The 18,247-nt window shown below is 37.8% G+C and overlaps 1 protein-coding gene across 1 annotated transcript in view; it reads left to right on the top strand.

Annotated features, from left to right (window-relative positions):
* agbl4 (AGBL carboxypeptidase 4) overlaps positions 1–18,247 on the top strand; it is a 426,805-nt gene that overhangs the window by 7,573 nt on the left and 400,985 nt on the right. The window lies entirely within an intron of this gene.

Below are 18,247 nucleotides of genomic sequence, written 5' to 3'. Positions count from 1 at the left end.
ACATTCACAATATCATTCTCTGCTGGGAGATTAGGTTCAGGGTCTTCAACAGATGAGACATAGCTTTCATATTCTTGGCAGGCAACCAATTTCTGGCTGTGCAGAGATGAAGTTTAACTTGTGATTCTGTGCTGTTTGGCCCAGCTGTCAGAGGATAGACTTTTTAAGTTGATTTTTATTTTTTGACTTTGTTTATTTGGATAGAATGTGAAACTTCTGAGAAGAATCTATGTGTTTTCTCCCAGACATAATACTGAATAAACAAGTGGTTAGAGGTTTATTAGACACCATTTTTTAAAGGTAAGCTTATACTACTGAACGGCACTGTCAATCAAATGAAATTAATATGATAGGGTATTACTATAACATCATATGATATTGTCAGTCACACCATGGCACCACATAACAGGTGTGAGGTTTGAAAGTTAAGAGATAAACAAAGAGCTTCTCACTAAGATCTGGGAAGCCATGAGGATTTGAGGATTTGTCTAAAAGTGAGTGCTATGCTCGATCCCGAGTTATAAATGAAGATTAAAACGGCTATGCATGTGGCCTGTCAAAGGGGAGTGAATAGAGAGGAGAGTAGACAAACATATGTTTTAGGAGGTTGATATGGATATTAATAAATAATCAGGAGACTTACGTTTCTTACGGGTTTTTAAATAAGTTTCCTTATTTTCCCAGATGACATGCTCGGAGGACCTCAGACATTGATTAATGGGCGTTGAGCTCTCAGACTGAGATCCGCTAACATGTATAACATTACCCAGATGTCTCTAGGTCCGGAAATTCTCCTGAATGATTTATGGAATTGATATTAATCTCTTTCCAGTAAATGCATTACTAAAGTTGGAAACGGAGAGGAATTGAACTACGCTAATGTCAAATTAATGTTGTGTTGCTGTTTCAACGAAGCAACACTGCAGCTAGGCTAACTATTTTAACCACTTATAAGCCAACAGGTCTCCTATAAGGACTAAATGCTAAAAAGTCATTTTTCACTTCAGTGGTCATATGGTGAGTATCTGTCAATACATTTCACAAGGAGTGATATGTTTTTTTTCAGGAGTTAGCCCTCACTGTTCATAAAGAATTGTGGTTTGTTTTGTTGGTGGAATTGAGAAACGAAAAGGACTATTCATAATCCAGCGATTTGGCATTGCCTACCTTGAGTAGAAACACACATTCAATATCAATGTGTTTTCACTGAAGAAGAATACCTTTCATATTACCAAGGTTTAAGCAAATTTAAATCATGTTCGTTTGCCAAGAAGATTCAAGATCAATATCTACTGTTGAATATCTACTGTTGATGTAGTGCTTAAATTTACCCTTTAGATTACATCAATATCTAGACAGTATCACTCACTGCATGGTCAAATAACTAGCATCCATATTCCATGTAGTGACAGTGATATCTGTGAAGGTCTCACATTTCCAATTCATGCATTTGTTATATAATATGACACTGACAGGAAGAACATTTGAATACCCTTATAGAGGCTACTGTACGGATCACTATATGGATCACTTCACCTCAAACAATTTATTGCCTGAAACATGTGAATTCAAGCAGACATTTATTTGAATTTATGCAGAGATATCACTCAGTGAGGTTCATGCTGCCAATATTGCCACTTTTTTTGTAGGACAGCTGTCAACATTTTGCATACATTTTAGATACTAGAGATTTTATTTTATTTCTTTAGTATCCCTGGTAATACATTCTAATTGGTTTATTAAAACAGACTACGGTATGTAAGCCATTTACTAAATGTATAAAACCCCTAATTTACATTTAGATGAGACATAATTCAGTTTCTTGTCAACCATATGCAGATTATGTCAGTGGTATATATTTTCATAGGCATTGCAGCCCACAGGTCTCTGAGTCACACTAGCTTCAGCAGTCCTCCCTTCCTTTGCTTTTTAAGATAATACAAGAAAATGCAGACTTTGATAGTATAGAAAAAATAATGACTATTTCCTCAAGCTGTCATTAAAACCATATTGATGGTTCTGTAGATATGGAGGTATGAAAAACAATGTCAATTGTCATAGACTTCTATATGCTTAATTGAGTTTTAATAGTTATAATGATCTCTTTAGCCCATCAATTTCATTTTTGTTAAGGATGTTTATTAATCAATGGGTTTTTATTTAGAGAAAGGAACATATCTGTATCTATTATTATTTGGACCTGTATCATTAGTTTTACGATGTGTACATGGAGAAATGAAATGTTTGTCCCTTTGACAGTTATTTTCTATCAATGTCAGACAGAATTATGGCATTGCTTTAATGTGAAAGCGGATTAGTGCTTGAAACATAATTCTTTACATTGGTAATATTAGTCACCAATCACAAATCAAATGAGCTCCATTAGTTTTACGAATAAGCAGAAATAATTTGAACTGTCAAATTAGTATAAATTAGAAATATTCTATACAGTGAATCATTTTCCAGAATTCAACCTGTGCATCCATCTGTGCACAATTAGGATTTAGCTAAACCATTCTGTAGCTTATATTTGTAGGAAAATCTTCCCTACAAATATGTTAATAATAAAGTACTTGTCAGATCTAATGATGAACTTTGAGAGCAGCCTGTAGGTATTCAATTGAATCCTACATCTTTTTGTGGATTCTGAATTTAGGTGGTCAATGGCTTGATTGCCTCCAGCACTGTGTTTCTCATTAAAGGATGACACTGACAGTGTTAGCATATTGTTTTACTGTTCCTGTTGACCATTCACAGAAGTTATTAAGCCATCATTGATTATTGCCTGAACTCGGTCTTCAGACAACAAGTTGCATGGAGAGGGAGACCGAATCAAAGTAAAGGCGTTGGAGATTGCAGATATTTAGTAAGGCTAATTGATAAGCGTATGGTACCCTAGAACAGAACTCTGACTCACATATTCATGTGACCTTCCATTGTGGGATATGTAGCACCTGTAAAATCCTCTAATTGACTTGTTTCACACTGACTGCAGACACAACTCATTAAGCCTCATTGATTGTTATGAGTTCGGCTGTAATATCCAAAATCACCTGTAATTGCCAACTTCTTTTGTCTAAGTAGCAGTTCAACAAACTTTGTATTTTGTTATAGACCTATTGTATGTCACTGTTGTTTTTATTAAGCATTATTCCTCTTTCTCAGGCCACAGCTTTGATATTGTCATGTGAGTTGAGGGAATTGGTAATAAGACAGATAAAGAAGTGGGGATATTATGATGGTATGCCAGAGAACAGGGAAAAAGTCTAACTGAAGAAAGAAAAGGGGATTTATCAAGTCAAAACAGATGCTCTTTTCACAGACCTAGATGTGCTAGCGACTGTTTTTGTATTTGCTATGCAGATACCTTGAGTCCACCACAGCATCCACTGCTGTTGGAAGCCATTTCCCTTCACACTTCATCAACTGTTTTGCCTGCATGCGTCTGCCACTCGCTTTCACCATATTCATGGAATATCAGGCTGATGCACCTCATTCGTGCTCTGGGCAAATCCTGTGCCCACCTATCAGACGAGGCATAGTGTTGTTTTTCCTACTGAGATAACACTGCATATTTATTTTGTAATCTTTATTTAACTAGGCAAGTCAGTGTAAGAACAAATTCTTATATACAATGACGGCCTTGGAACAGTGGGTTAACTGCCTTGTTCAGGGGCAGAACGACAGATTTTTACCAACGCTTGGTTACTGGCCCAACACTCTAACCACTAGGCTACCTGTCGCATATACACTCTTAGAAAGAAAGGTGCAATCTAGAACCTAAAAGGGTTCTTCGGTTGTCCCCATAGGATAACCCTTTGAAGAAGGCTTTTGGGTTCTATGTAGAACCTTTTACACATGGAAAAAAAAGTTCTACATGGAACCAAAAAGGGTTCTACTGGAACCAAAAATGGTTATTCTATGGGGACAGTTGAAGAACCCTTTTTTCTAAGAGTGTAGGGAGGGGTTTCCTTCCAAAATATAACAATTTCTGTACCGTAATGATTATTCATGTGGCATTTTGTGTTTCTAATCGTTTGTGATGTAAATGTTTTATCCAAATTTAGAAAACAAATGTAATTTATGCAACTTTTACATGGCTACATTGTAACAGATACAATTTACATTTTCTGCACTGCTGACTGCTAAATGACATCAAAGAATGACAAAATAACACCAAATTATTGTGTACAAATTATTTTAAATGGAAGTTTTGTTTTTATATGATATGGATACCTCTGAAATGCCAACTAAATGTGTTAACATAGTCTGAGGGGAGTAAGCAGCAACTGAATGAATATGCAAAAGTAGGGAATATACTTATGTTTATTCTTGATAATACAATTGTTTCCAAATGCAAAACGAATGTATCCGCCATAGACATTATAGAAAGTATGGAATTTGCTACGTGGATTTGAAATCATTTACAGTAATGATAATAGATGAAAAAATATTTTTGGAATCAGTGAACAATAGAAAACTGTAAAAAAATGGACTAAAATGATTCTGCAGAGAGATTACTAATGAGGATAAACACTATGAACAATTCCTGCACTGTTCACTGCTGATGAAGGTTTAATTGTTTTTTCTTTTCCCAAGCATTTTACGGAATCTATCTTGCCTTATCTTCTCTCAGAAGTGTTCATGTTGCAATTGCAGAGCCCATCTACAGGATGAGTGATTACAGCCAGAGCCAAAGCAACATTTAGAGAGGAAAAAAACTAAACAGGAACTGAACGAATGCTGGGGGGAAATGCAGTCAAGCTTGTCAGAAGACATTTATATACTCCAGAGTACCCATGAATCAAGACAGTTGGGTCTTCATTGATTAAAGAAAAAGGAAACGCTTTAACAATCAAGCAAGATGCTTAGCACAAGTGGTTTGGAGAGGGCTGAGCTACAGTGCCACTCCTGATGTCCTGTTGTTGGTTTTATTCCAAGACTAAAATGTGATTAAAACATAACATAGCAGAAAGCAGTAAAAAGCAGTTTTTCTTCTGAAAAGGAAAAGCAGATCTAAAGCTGTGCATCGTGATTTCTGATTAGATTGGTAACCAAATATAATTCAATTAAGGATATACTGTAAAAGTTGCTTATTTATCTTTGGACCGTGGGTATAATTGTGGATGTCATTGCATCTTACAGTCACTAGCTAGCCATTCCACATAGGCTAAAATTCATGTTTTAACTTTGTCTTATATAAGCTTATGTAACTTTAACTGAGTTATGGGTTTTCCAGATGAATATTTTGTTGTGCAGTAACACTTAGGCTATGACTCTGATGTATTGAGAGGAAATCTAGCCTCTCCGTCTCCCTTACTTGTCCTTGGTATTGGATTGGCTTCACTGCCCAAAACACTAAATGGTCTTTTCACTTTTTTTTCTTTTTTTTTAAAGCTTTTTTTCTTCTTCTTTTAAGTCGGGAGGAGATTATGGAGATAAATTTGGGCTGTCAAGTGAGAGTCGGCTAGACTATTCCTTTTGATTTATTCTATTTATCAACCCTTTATAACTATGAGTTAAAATATATTTATTTATATTATTACATTTTTCTATGTCCATTCCCTTGCTTTCTCGCCCTCTTTTCTGGACTCTTTTTTTTGTTGTCAATTTTTTATTTCCCTTTACGTCTCATCTGATACCCAGTGAGTGTTGTGTCGTTATATAGGCATGGCCCTGAAGGAAACAAAACATCCCAAGATTAAGGTGCTACGCTTAAGCAGGCATAGAGCTTTGTAGCTCTGGAGACATGGGCAGCCATTGCACTTAACCCAGGGTCACAGCATGAGCAGAATCTTTGCCAATCCCCTTGCTAGTCTGTAGAATGCACTTTGCACAGGTAAAATACTATGTTAATGATGTACAGAAAAAATACATATTGTAAGAATACTGGCTCCATTTTCACATTGCAAGTTTGAGCAGAGCAAACGTTTCAGAAGAGTCCCATCTAGGTGTCATAATATTTGCAAGCTACAGTAGTCTCAGTTATCATATGTGTCTGTGCAATGTCACTGAGCGAGGCAGGGGAGGTGATATCAGGTTTGTGCAAAAGCAGAGCAAATGAAACGGGCGATAATCCTGTCTGACATTCTCGCCTGCCGCTCTTGGTTTCATCTAATCAGAGAGGGAACACATGGCCCAGTTTGCTCTGACACAGACACTTCTCCTGGCAGAAGTAGTACAAACATCTTCAATATTTTGAAAGTTAATTGTTGATTGTTGAGATACATACAAATATTGAGCTGGCCTCTTGTTCTCAAAATGTCACAAAATGCTAGTAACCACACAAAAGTTTTGTAAGATTTGTAGGGTAATTGTTTGAACAGAATATTCACATTGCTGGCAAATGTTTCCTCTACATGGTGGTGCTTTAATGATAGGTAGAAAAGGTTAATTTATGCATATTATTTTATAATGCAACAGTCGTACACTTTATTGCCATTATTGCTTATGAATCCTTCTAAAAGGGATAATATTATATTTTTGCAATTAAGCCCTGTTTCTACTGTACTTACCCAGAGTCAGATGGATACTGTTAGGGTAGACTTCCAGTCATTGTGCTAACACTAGTTAACAATAGCTTGTGGCACTACCTTCAACTTCCTTCAACTGCACACAAAGATATAAAAATGTGTTTTAGGTTGATGTTGGCTTGCTCCCCTTTAGGGTTGACATGTGTTTGTGTGCTTGTACAGGATGTTTGGCTGTGATGAATCAAGTTTTTTGTTGTCTCTAAATGATCCAGAGATGGTAGTATGGGGATTCTGGGCCTTTGGGTCATAGTCCTCAGGGTCCATGCTTCTCCTCAATCTCTCAGATGTTAATATGTTGTAAGTGAACATGACGGCAACAAGCTTCTAATGCACTTGTGGTGTGTGAACGCAGAGCTCCAATGATGGAGTAATTCATTTCCAAGCAATCCTGATTCCATAAACACAGTTTCTAGGCAAACGTGTCGTTTCTCATCTGAGGCAAGAGGGTGCAGTTTGGGAAAATGACGAGGATTTGTAACACTTTAGCAGTTCATGTTTTTTAAGCTGCCTCTGTTTATTTTGCTGATTTATTTAGAATGCCTTCCTGCGATGAGCTTCAGTCATGTGTCAGGTTTTGTTTGATATCACAAATTCATGCGCAGAATATGTTTGTAAAGTGAAGTGCAAAATAAGACTATTTTGATAGAATACATGAGATTTTGATACAGAGGGCTGTCTTCCGCTATTCATACTAGACAACATTGAAATGTACACCACATAAAGGTTTAACAAGATCTCATATTGAATGTAAGTATGTATCCCCTTTAAAATAATTTAGTTGAAATATTGCAGAGATACTTTGATGTCACAGGCGGAATAGAATATAGGATATTTAGCCAGGTACAACTGCTTTCAGTGGTTTGCATTTGTTAGTCATGACCAGTTACTTCAGGGTAGGTAGACTTGACAGAGCTTCCTACCAGGATAATGACTTTATATTGTTTCTGTCTTCCCTCCGCCAAACACTGTGCATAATATGCAGGCCGGGTTCTGCCAGATTGGGAGAGAAGTTGTGAAGCTATTAGACAATCATATTCTCAAAGGCTCGGCTATCATCCAATTTCTGCCGCTACAATATTCATTGATGGGGCAACCACCTATGAATGCCATCTTGGTAGAAATGGGATTTTAGCACTTTTTAAGGTTTATGCCATGATTTATTTTGACACATGAGGATAGTGGATGTATGCCTATAAGATTTTATTGAAATGCTCAAGGCTAAACAACTAGTCTTGATGTAGGTTAATGTGCATAGCTCAATGATTGTTATGACTAAGCTAATTATTAATCCAATTTCCCAATAGCACGTTGCCATGATATGCAGTACAGACAAGTCAACAAATTGATTTAATCTTATCTGATTTTGACATGGATGGACATAAAAACTTATGTGGTCAAAATATCATGACAGACAACTTATTTTCTGATGCAAGCCTGGCCCTTCACATACATAGGCATCACATTGTGAGCGATTTGTGTCTTCAAAACACTTGAAAGGATTTTCTAGCGAATGTGAGATGCCTCTATGGACTCCAACATTTACCAGAAAAACAATTTGAGACTGCCCACTGGCTGTGAATAAGGGCTATTTGAGTATTTGAACAATCTTTTTCTAATGAGAGGGACACTTTGCATCCCTCTTCTGGAGAATGTTAAATCTGTGCTCTGCTCTTAGAAACCTCTGGGATCTGCACTTCCTGCAGTGATGAAGAATTCGTAGCCAAAACGTCCCTCTTCACTATTTTCTTTCTTGATAAAATATTTTTGTAAATTGACATGTCCAAAATATGCATCTTCTCTTACATCCAATGCATTTAATACAGATTAGGATGTCTGTGGATGTGTTGTCTTTGCCTTTCTGGTATTTAAAAAAAAAGAAGTTATTATTAATATTTTATTTTCGTTGTACTTTTTGACTTTGTTATATATATATATTTATTGCTCTGTTGCTTAATTTCTCTTAAGTAATTGCACCATGCTTGGGTACAGCTTGCCAGAGTGATTGCACAAAAACCTGATCCTCTGCCAAGCCTTTTGAATGACTTTCAATATAGCCTTTTTCCTGTCCTTTCATTTTTGTGTAAAGCTGGCAGTGCATTGACAGTAGCAGCACTTTGTGTAATTCCCCAGATTGAAAAGCTGTTTCACAATGAGAGATTTCCTCAGCGTTGCTCCTGACGGTTGGAAACCACACTGGGATTTACAGACATCCTCTTCCCGACTAGCTCAACTCTCAGATTCACTTCAACCTCCCCTTAACTATGGGCCTATCCGATTAACACACAATACTGGACAGGTGCAGGTAAAAACAAATATAAATATTTTTGAGCAAATTCATAGCAGTGATGTTGATCCTCAGTTTGGCCTGTGACTTTGACTCTGAGGGTTGGCACCTCCCTCTCTGTCACACTGTATTGAATGTCAAGAGTCACTTACTGTCAGATTACCTGCCAGGGGCCTCATTGGGGACCCTGCCCTCTCCTCTTCTATTGGGGAGATTTGTTTGGTTTCAAATGGAAGGACGTGGATGGAGAGAAGAGCCATACTAGTAGTTTACTCTCCTTTTGTCTCCACTTGCATTTTCAGTGAAACTTTTTTTTTTCTGCTGACCTATTGGTATGGCCGTTGATTTCTAGTCTCCCTGGTTTCTCCCCTTTTCTTTTGCCCACTCCCTGTGTTCCTGAACTCATTACAGCTCAATCAGCCCAGCCTCAAGCACTGAAGTGTGCACCCAGAAGGAGCAATAACTGTAAATAACCAGGACTGCAGGCTTCCCGATAACATGTTACCAAGATGATAACAGCCCTTCTTAGCAGTCCTGTTGACCTTCTCCTTGCCTTGGGCTCGCCAAGGACCCTTCAGCTCTCTCTGTTTTTATCTCCAAACTCTCTGCAGGGAAGATTATTCTCCTGTGTTGTGAGAGGCAGAGAGAGAGAGAGAAAAAGAGAGGGAGAGTGTGTCTGGGAGAAGAAGAAACAAAACAGACAAAACAACAAAGACGAGACCTGGACTGTTGTCCCTCTGCCAAAGCCTCTCTTGTCCTTTGTAGGCCTCCACATAATTAACTTGTAAGAAGATAGCATGAAATTGGAACAGACTTGTATTTATTCTCTGAAGAGGCCACCACTGCATAGCACAAAATGATAAGAGGAGAGGAAAACACAAATGCAACAAAACAAAAACAATGCACAAGCTTACTATAGATTCCTCTGGTAAAACCTGATAATGTAAGGCTTCAGAAATCAATAAATGTAAAGATGATAATGTTTAAGTGCTTTTATAGGCTCATGTCAAGGGCTAGCTTGATGTGACAAGAACTTGTGGGCTAACACATTGGCTGGCTGAGATTGATAATACAACAAAGCCAGTTTTACTAAGAATACATGCACCACTATGAGTATGACCCATTACCATACCAACTGCTCTGGATGTAACATACTTGCTTTAGGGTCTTTTGAAAATGATTATAAAAGGGCAGCGAGAAAATGTGGTCTCTTGAATTTACAGGCTTTTACATCATTTGTGCCAAATATGTGGGCTGCATATCTTACTGGTATCCCCAGGCTGAGCCATTTTAATATCTGTTAGAGTTTGCTGGTGCTCAAATGGTTTCATAAAGGGATGATGTTGTTTACCTTGTTCTCTCCACTTCAGTTGTTATCTCCTTTTTTTTCACGTACAAATTGACTGTCTTTTCAGGGCTGTCTCTGGCATTCTGTTAATGCAAAAAAAATTAATATAGTTTAAAGTTCTAACAAAAATTTATTTAAATTCGCTATGTTTTGACACCTGTGAGAGAGTTTGTGTGGACCTTGGAGGTTAAGTGTTTTGTCCTTGTTCAAGGTCACATCGACAGATTCTTCACCTTGTTGGCTCAGGTTCTCGAACCAGTGACCTTTCGGTTACTGGCCAAACGCTCTAACTGCTAGGTTACCTGCCACCCTATTTAATGATAAGGTAGAGGAAAAACTGCTTTTTAGAAGTCCTGAAGCAAGAGATTGATGTTTTCTCTTTGACAACTTGCCTTTAGATACTGGAGGAAAAGTGCAAGGACAGACATTTTGCCTCAGGTCTAAACTGAGACACCTCTGCTGGATGGAATCAATTCCGTCTTTATCAGTTGTCTGTACCCTGAAATTCTCACACCAGGGGCAAACTGATGTGTTTTCCAATAATGAAATGGAGCACATAGCAAAAATAAATTTAAAAGGTTCCCACTCTCAGAAGTCCCTTTTAATTTCCAGTAAAGTTTGTATCACGGAGGAAAGCCCAGGAAAAAGACAGATGGATGTCTTTGACCAGCCCTCATTTTTTGTGTACACATTTTTGAGGTGTAAATTGCAGGGGTGTTTTTTGCCTTTAGACAAATGTGTCAAGTTTTGAGAGAGCATGTAATTGGCATGTTGACTGCAAGAATGTCCACCAGAGTTGTTGCAAGGGAATTGAATGTTCATTTCTCTACCATAAGCCGCCTCCAACGTCGTTTTAGAGAATTTGGCAGTATGTCCAACTGGCCTCACAACCGGAGACCACGTGTAACCACGCCAGCACAGTACCTCCACATATGGCTTCTTCACCTGCGGGATCATCTGAGACCAGCCACCCGCCACCCGGACAGCTGATGAAACTGAGGAGAATTTATTTCTGTAATAAAGCCCTTTTGTGGGAAAAAAATAATTCTGATTGTTTGGGCCTGGCACCCAAGTGAGTGGGCCGATGCCCACCCATGGCTGCTTTCCTGCCCAGTCATATGAAATCCAAAGATTAGGGACTAATTTATTTATTTCATTTAACTGATTTCCTTATATGAACTGTAACTCAGTAAAATCATTGAAATTGTTGCATGTTGCGTTTTATATTTTTGTTCAGTATAGATGCAGTTGTCAGTGTAAAGTGCTTCATACCAATAATACCACAAGACATTACTTTATCAAGCAATATTCAGCAATTTATTGGGGTTGGTATTGAAAATTGATTTTTAACACTTCACTTCATGTGAGCAGTCAATTTGTCTTCATGTGTAAAGTCAATTTCCATTCTCAAGCCTTTTATACTATTTCATTTCAGACACATACTGTATGTTATTCTGTTTATTGTGCCGAAAGGACATTTCTGGGGGAGCAAAATGTTGTGGAAAATGTTTATTTATCATTTTAGTTAGGCTACCCTAAATGGAAGTCATCACAAGTACAGCCATAAATCAATCATTGAAATAATGCATTTGAAAACAACTATCTACATTACTATGGCTCTGTTGAAGACAGCACCCCAGGCATGCTGCATGATACATCTGCATGGCAGAGGCACACAGGCCATCCATCCAGAGCAGCTACAGGCTGTCACATTGTGTGGGCTGAGCACTGTGACTGCTCTCCTTTGTACCTCCGTAATGGGATTAGATTAGCCATGTTTTCTCCTGTGAGTCCATGTGTGAATGACCTTCCTCTTGCCTTACCCATGCACTGGCTGCCATTTTGCACACTTCTGCAGTTACAGGTTTTGCAGCTCCCATGTTACTGTCAAATGAATAGTGTTTTTTTAACAAAGCACATAAGTAAATGTATTAAACCAGTTTACTGGTGTAAAATAGAGACCTGGTAGCAGTTGTACGGGCAGAAATGTTGTAGGAGGCAGCCAAGTTCAGGTGCAGATGTTTAGCTTGCTAAGGTTTAGGCTACTACAAACGGAACGAAACGGGGAGGGACCTGCCTGAATTTGTCCAATAGAAACTTTCTAGGCGGTATTGAATGTGTCAATGTCACCTTGATTACTACAATTTGTCTCTCGACATGTGCACCTACATTATAAACTTTAATTTGTAGCCTAAGTTGTTGCAACATCATGATAGATATAGGACAAATGTGAGTATCATGTAGTAGCTTAAACCTATCGATGTTACCTTGAGCTGGGTGAATGGAATATGAATGACAGTCATTCAGTATGCTGTAATAGAAATAAGACCATACTCATTAAAAAAATCGTCTTCCCTTGGGCTGTTACGGTGAGCGTATTACCGGCAGTCACGAGTCATGACCGCAGTCAAATTCCATATGACTGTTGAGTCATGGTTACTAGTCTTCTCCAAAACTGTGCTCTGATGCCGCTGATGGTCATTAGGCCACTTGCTAATGACCTGGTACTCAGGGCTCTATTGTCCCATTTAATCACTCTGACATCAATGCAAACTAAATCAAATCAAACAGTTCAGCCCTGACATTGAGTTTGAGCGGAATAGGATCACCTGTTACACAGAGAGAGCCAGCTCCTCATAGCTGGTTGATGCATGGAATGAAATAAGGGTTATATTTGCTCAACATTTCTATAGGCTGTGCAATTGCATGAGAAAAACACGTTTTGATGCTGTCTATTAAAAAGAGGAGGATCCCATCATCTTTGTATAGGCTAGGCCTACTATATTTATTTCTCAACTTTCCTTATATTAAGCACATTGCTTTGCTTTATAACTGAGGTAACCTACCTGGCTGGCATGAAAATGAACCATGGGAAAGCGTCCTCCATTCGTTATTCAAGTGCGTATGGATTATGTTTTTTTACCCTGCCCCTGTTCCGACAGGTGCATGGTAATTCTAAATCAAAACTAATTTCACAAATAGATTATTTAGTATATGTAAAGACCAGATTATATTGAGAATAGGCTGATGGGTGAGAATATTATCACTTGTGAATGATGCCCAGCTTGTGCAGTCTAAAGGCAACAAATAGTGCATGCATTTTTTTGCTACTTTTTCAAATCATAGTGGACTGCATCATGTATAGGCCCATAGCCCTTCACTGCCTTCAGAAAGTATTCATACCCCTTTACCTTTTCCACATTTTGTTGTGTTACAGCCTGAATTTAAATTGTATTACATTGAACAATGTTTGTAACTGGCTTACACACAATACCCCATAATGCCAAAATGGAATTATGTTTTTAGAAATGAAGACATGAAAAGCTGAAATGTCGCGAGTCAGTAAGTATTCAACCCTTTTGTTATGGCAAGCCTAAATAAGTTCAGGAGTAAAAATTTGCTTAACAAGTCACATAATAAGTTGCACTCTGTGTGCAATTATAGTGTTTAACTGGATTTTTGAATGACTACATCATCTATGCACCCCACACATACAATTATCTGTTAAGTCCCACAAAGACCAGGGAGGTTTTCCAATTCCTCGCAAAGAAGGGCACCTATTGGTAGATGGGCAACCATTTTAAAAGCAGACATTGAACATCCCTTTGAGCATGGTGAAGTTATAAATAACACTTTGGATAGTGTATCAACACATCCAGTCACTCCAAAGATACAGGCCTCCTTCCTAACTCAGTTGCCGGAGAGGAAGGAAACTACTCAGAGATTTCATCATGAGGCTAATGATGACTTTAAAACAGTTACAGAGTTTAATGGATGTGATAGGAGAAAAACTGAGGATGGATCAACAACATTGTAGTTGCTCCACAATATTAACCTAATTGACAGAGTGAAAAGAAGGAAGCCTGTACAGAATAAAACATCTTCCAAAACATGCATCCTGTTTGCAACAAGGCACATGTGAACCTTCATCATTATTGTGTGTAGATTGAAGAGGAAAACATTTAATTTAATCCATTTTAGAATAAGGCTGTAACAACATGTGGAAAAAGTCAAGGGATCTGAATATATTCCGAATGCACTGTACATTACATCTGGATAGATAGTATTTAAATCATTATATACATTGTATTTTCAGTCATATATACAGTTAAGTCGAAAGTTTATTTACACTTAGGTTGGAGTCATTAAAACTCGTTTTTCAACCACTCCACAAATTTCTTGGTAACAAACTATAGTTTTGGAAAGTTGTTTAGGACATCTACTTTGTGCATGACACAAGTAATTTTTCCAACCATTGTTTACAGATATACTATTTCACTTATAGTTCACTGTATCACAATACTAGTGGGTCAGAAGTTTACATACACTAAGTTGACTGTGCCTTTAAACAGCTTGGAAAATTCCCGAAAATGATGTCATGGCTTTAGAAGCTTCTGATAGGCTAATTGACATAAATTGAGTCAATTGGAGGTGTACCTCTTTGCTTGACATCATGGGAAAATCAAAAGAAATCAGCCAAGACCTCAGAAAAAAAATTGTAGTCCGCCACAAATCTGGTTCATCCTTGGGAGCAATTTCCAAATGCCTGAAGGTACCACGTTCATCTGTACAAACAATAGTACGCAAGTATAAACACAATGGGACCACGCAGACGTCATACCGCTCAGGTAGGAGACGCGCTCTGTCTCCTAGAGATGAACGTACTTTGGTGAAAAAGTGCAAATCAATCCCAGAACAACAGCAAAGGACCTTGTGAAGATGCTGGAGGAAACGGGTAGAAAAGTATCTATATCCACAGTAAAACAAGTCTTATATCGACATAACCTGAAAGGCCGCTCAGCAAGGAAGAAGCCACTGCTCCAACTACACATGGGGACAAAGATCGTACTTTTTGGAAAAATGTCCTCTGGTCTGATGAAACAAAAATCAAACAGTTTTGCCATAATGACCATCGTTATGTTTGGAGGAAAAAGTGGGAGGCTTCCAAGCCGAAAAACACCATCCCAACCGTGAAGCACGGGGCTGGCAGCATCATGTTGTGGGGTGCTTTGCTGCAGGAGGGACTGGTGCACTTCACAAAATAGATGGCATCATGAGGGAAGTTAAAGCTTGGTCGCAAAGGGGTCTTCCAAATGGACAATGACCCTAAGCATACTTCCAAAGTTGTGGCAAAATGGTTTAAGGACAACAAAGTCGAGGTATTGGAATGGCCATCACAAAGCCCTGACCTCAATCCTATAGAAAATGTGTGGGCAGAACTGAAAAAGTATGTGCAAGCATGGAGGCCTACAAACCTGACTCAGTTACACCAGCTCTGTCAGGAGGAATGGGCCAAAATTCACCCAACTTATTGTGGTAAGCTTGTGGAAGGCTATCCGAAACGTTTGACCCAAGTTTAAACCATTTAAAGGCAATGCTACCAAATACTAACTGAGTGTATGTAAACTTCTGACCCACTGGGAATGTGATGAAAGAAATAAAAGCTGAAATAAATCACTCTTTACTATTATTATGACATTTCACGTTTTTAAAATAGAGTGGTGATCCTAACTGACCTAGGACAGGGAATGTTTACTAGGTTTAAATGTCAGGAATTGTGAAAAACTGAGTTTAAATGTATTTGTCTAAGGTGTACTATATGTAAACTTCCAAATTCAACTGTATATTATAGAACATGAACTTATAAATCTACCCCTCTGCTACTCTCAGTCCATCCCACCTATCTCTGTAAACCGCCATATTGTGATTTCCATGTGCTATATATTTTTTGTAACTGTGCTGAGTTGTTTCACATAAACTCCGAACCTGCCTGCATTCTATAGTATCTACAGATTGTGAGTTAAAGATAAGTATTTTTTACTAAAAGTATTATTATATTGTTGATTGATTGACAATGGTTTTCCAAATCTCCCAACAGTGCTATTTGTAGGGTTATTTTTAGATAAATGTTGTGATTTTCCAGCCGTACCTGAAATTGTGACCAAATACAAGCTACATATGGGCAATAAAATCTAGTGATTCTGCCTTTTCGTAGCAAAATCTGCAGAGCTGAGCTGGTTGTATGCCCCATTACCTAACATTATATTTGTGGCAAGAATTTTGTAAAATCATTTTAAATTGAAAAACTTGAAAAAGTTTTGAATCAAGTGTTTTTTTGTGTATATATTCGGAAACCATGTTCCACGGAATCGGCACATCAAAAATCTCTTTCCAACTATTTTGCAACTTGTATATGTAATAATAAATACATCATTAATTAATTAATAAATAATTGTTTTATTTATGACATTTTTTTGTTGCCAAATATGGTCTTTAATATAGGGGACACAAACAAGTTCCCTACTTTCTTCCATTTGCATCCTCCATTTTTGAGGATTGCTTCGGTAGGTTACTTTACAGTTACTAGTTACCTGTCCAAAATTGTAATCAGTAAAATACTTTTTGTATTACCGAAACTCGGTACGATAATCATATCACTTTCTGTTACTTCTGGATTATTTTCCCCTTAAGATTCATTAGAAGAAGACTAAAAGGATCCTTCAAACGCGTTTGGTTTGTCATCATATGTCAATGCCATTGCGAAAACCAAAAGGTGTCATAATGCATTTTTATTTAAAATACAAAAAACTATCCCAGGGTTTAAAACATTGAGGTAGGTTGTCCCATTTTTTTTACTTGGGCTTTGCTCCTTTCATATTTCTTTTGATTCTGACAAACTCCCCATTGCCTGCCAGTGACAAGCATACCCATAACATGATGCCGCCACCACATTACTTGAAAATATAGACATTTGCTAATCTTGCTTGGCTGATGATTATGAAGTAAAAATGTATCTTGTTTCGTCTGTATTGGTCAAAGGTAATACCGTAAGTAGCACAGAGTGCAGTTGCTTCTCTTATGTAACATTTGATGCGTTCTCCACACTCTCATCCTCACAAGAACGTACTCAAGAGAACTTCCTTGGAGACTGAACTCGGAGCATGATAGTGTGGAGCAGCGTAGTATGCATATTGAGAAACACCTACAGTCGTAGGGGGGATCTCACATTTTGAAACATGTTTTGAAAATGCATGTGATCAAACGAAGCATCACATTTTGTTGTCATTTAAATTTCATACAAGCTTTTGTACTTTTGTATCAGATCAGACTGCTTTGAAAATTTGACACAAGCACATTTATTGGGTATAAAATGAACTAGCAAATGTTCATGTGCACTTTAAGCTTGCACCCACTCAGAGGAGAGGAAATAGAAAAAGAAATGCAACTGACTGTGTACCGAATTTTACAGAAATATCGACAATGTTGCAATATCTGGAAAGGGAATGAGAATGGGTAGCGCTAGCCAGTAATTACTCTAAGATTATATGGAATATAAATGTAACATAAATTGATTTGAACTTTGGGAAACATTAACAAATATTTATAATGGGGCAACAAAGTACCCAAATCGCGGGAGTTTGTACAGCACACAGCAGTAGTGGAGAGAAAGAGAGACACATGGTGTGTCTTCACTAAAACCGGTATACATTCAGATGGTTCACCGTTTCCCCCAATCTTTTAATTAAGAAAATAAAGATATAGAGACTAGAAAGCAAGAGAGAACGAGAGGTGGTTTCGTACAAACTACAGAGTTCTTATGGAGAACCTGTCATGTTTAAACAGATTTTCAAAGAACAGCAAAGCCTTTAGTAGGTTTACTCAGCCCACTGGGTGGGTTCTTACAGTCAGGCCATTTGTTGAAACCCAATTTATTAAATTGTAAGTGTTGCATGTGTTTCTCCCAATGGTTGATGATTGATATATAATTCATTCTAATTAACTTAATAATTATGACCCACCCCTCACTATTGTCATTGGTTGCACTAATTGCACTGTTTGTCTACATAAACTGGTTCAAGTATTCATGATATTACCCTGAAGGCACAGTGATGCCCAAACGTTACCCAATAAATGACTGGGAGTTTATGTGTGCGACTCTCTTTTATATTTATTTTTTATAGATGATTGATATGGAACATAACTTATGAAACCTCCACTAAGGACGAATGTAGACACACAAGCCTTGCAGTAGGAACTCTTATTAGATAACTGATGTTTTTCTCTGTTGCTTGCTCCCTCTTT

This window comes from Oncorhynchus masou, chromosome 24 (assembly GCF_036934945.1).
Source record: "Oncorhynchus masou masou isolate Uvic2021 chromosome 24, UVic_Omas_1.1, whole genome shotgun sequence".
Classification (NCBI taxonomy): Eukaryota; Metazoa; Chordata; class Actinopteri; order Salmoniformes; family Salmonidae; genus Oncorhynchus; species Oncorhynchus masou.
This window is presented reverse-complemented; position numbering and strand designations above follow the sequence as displayed.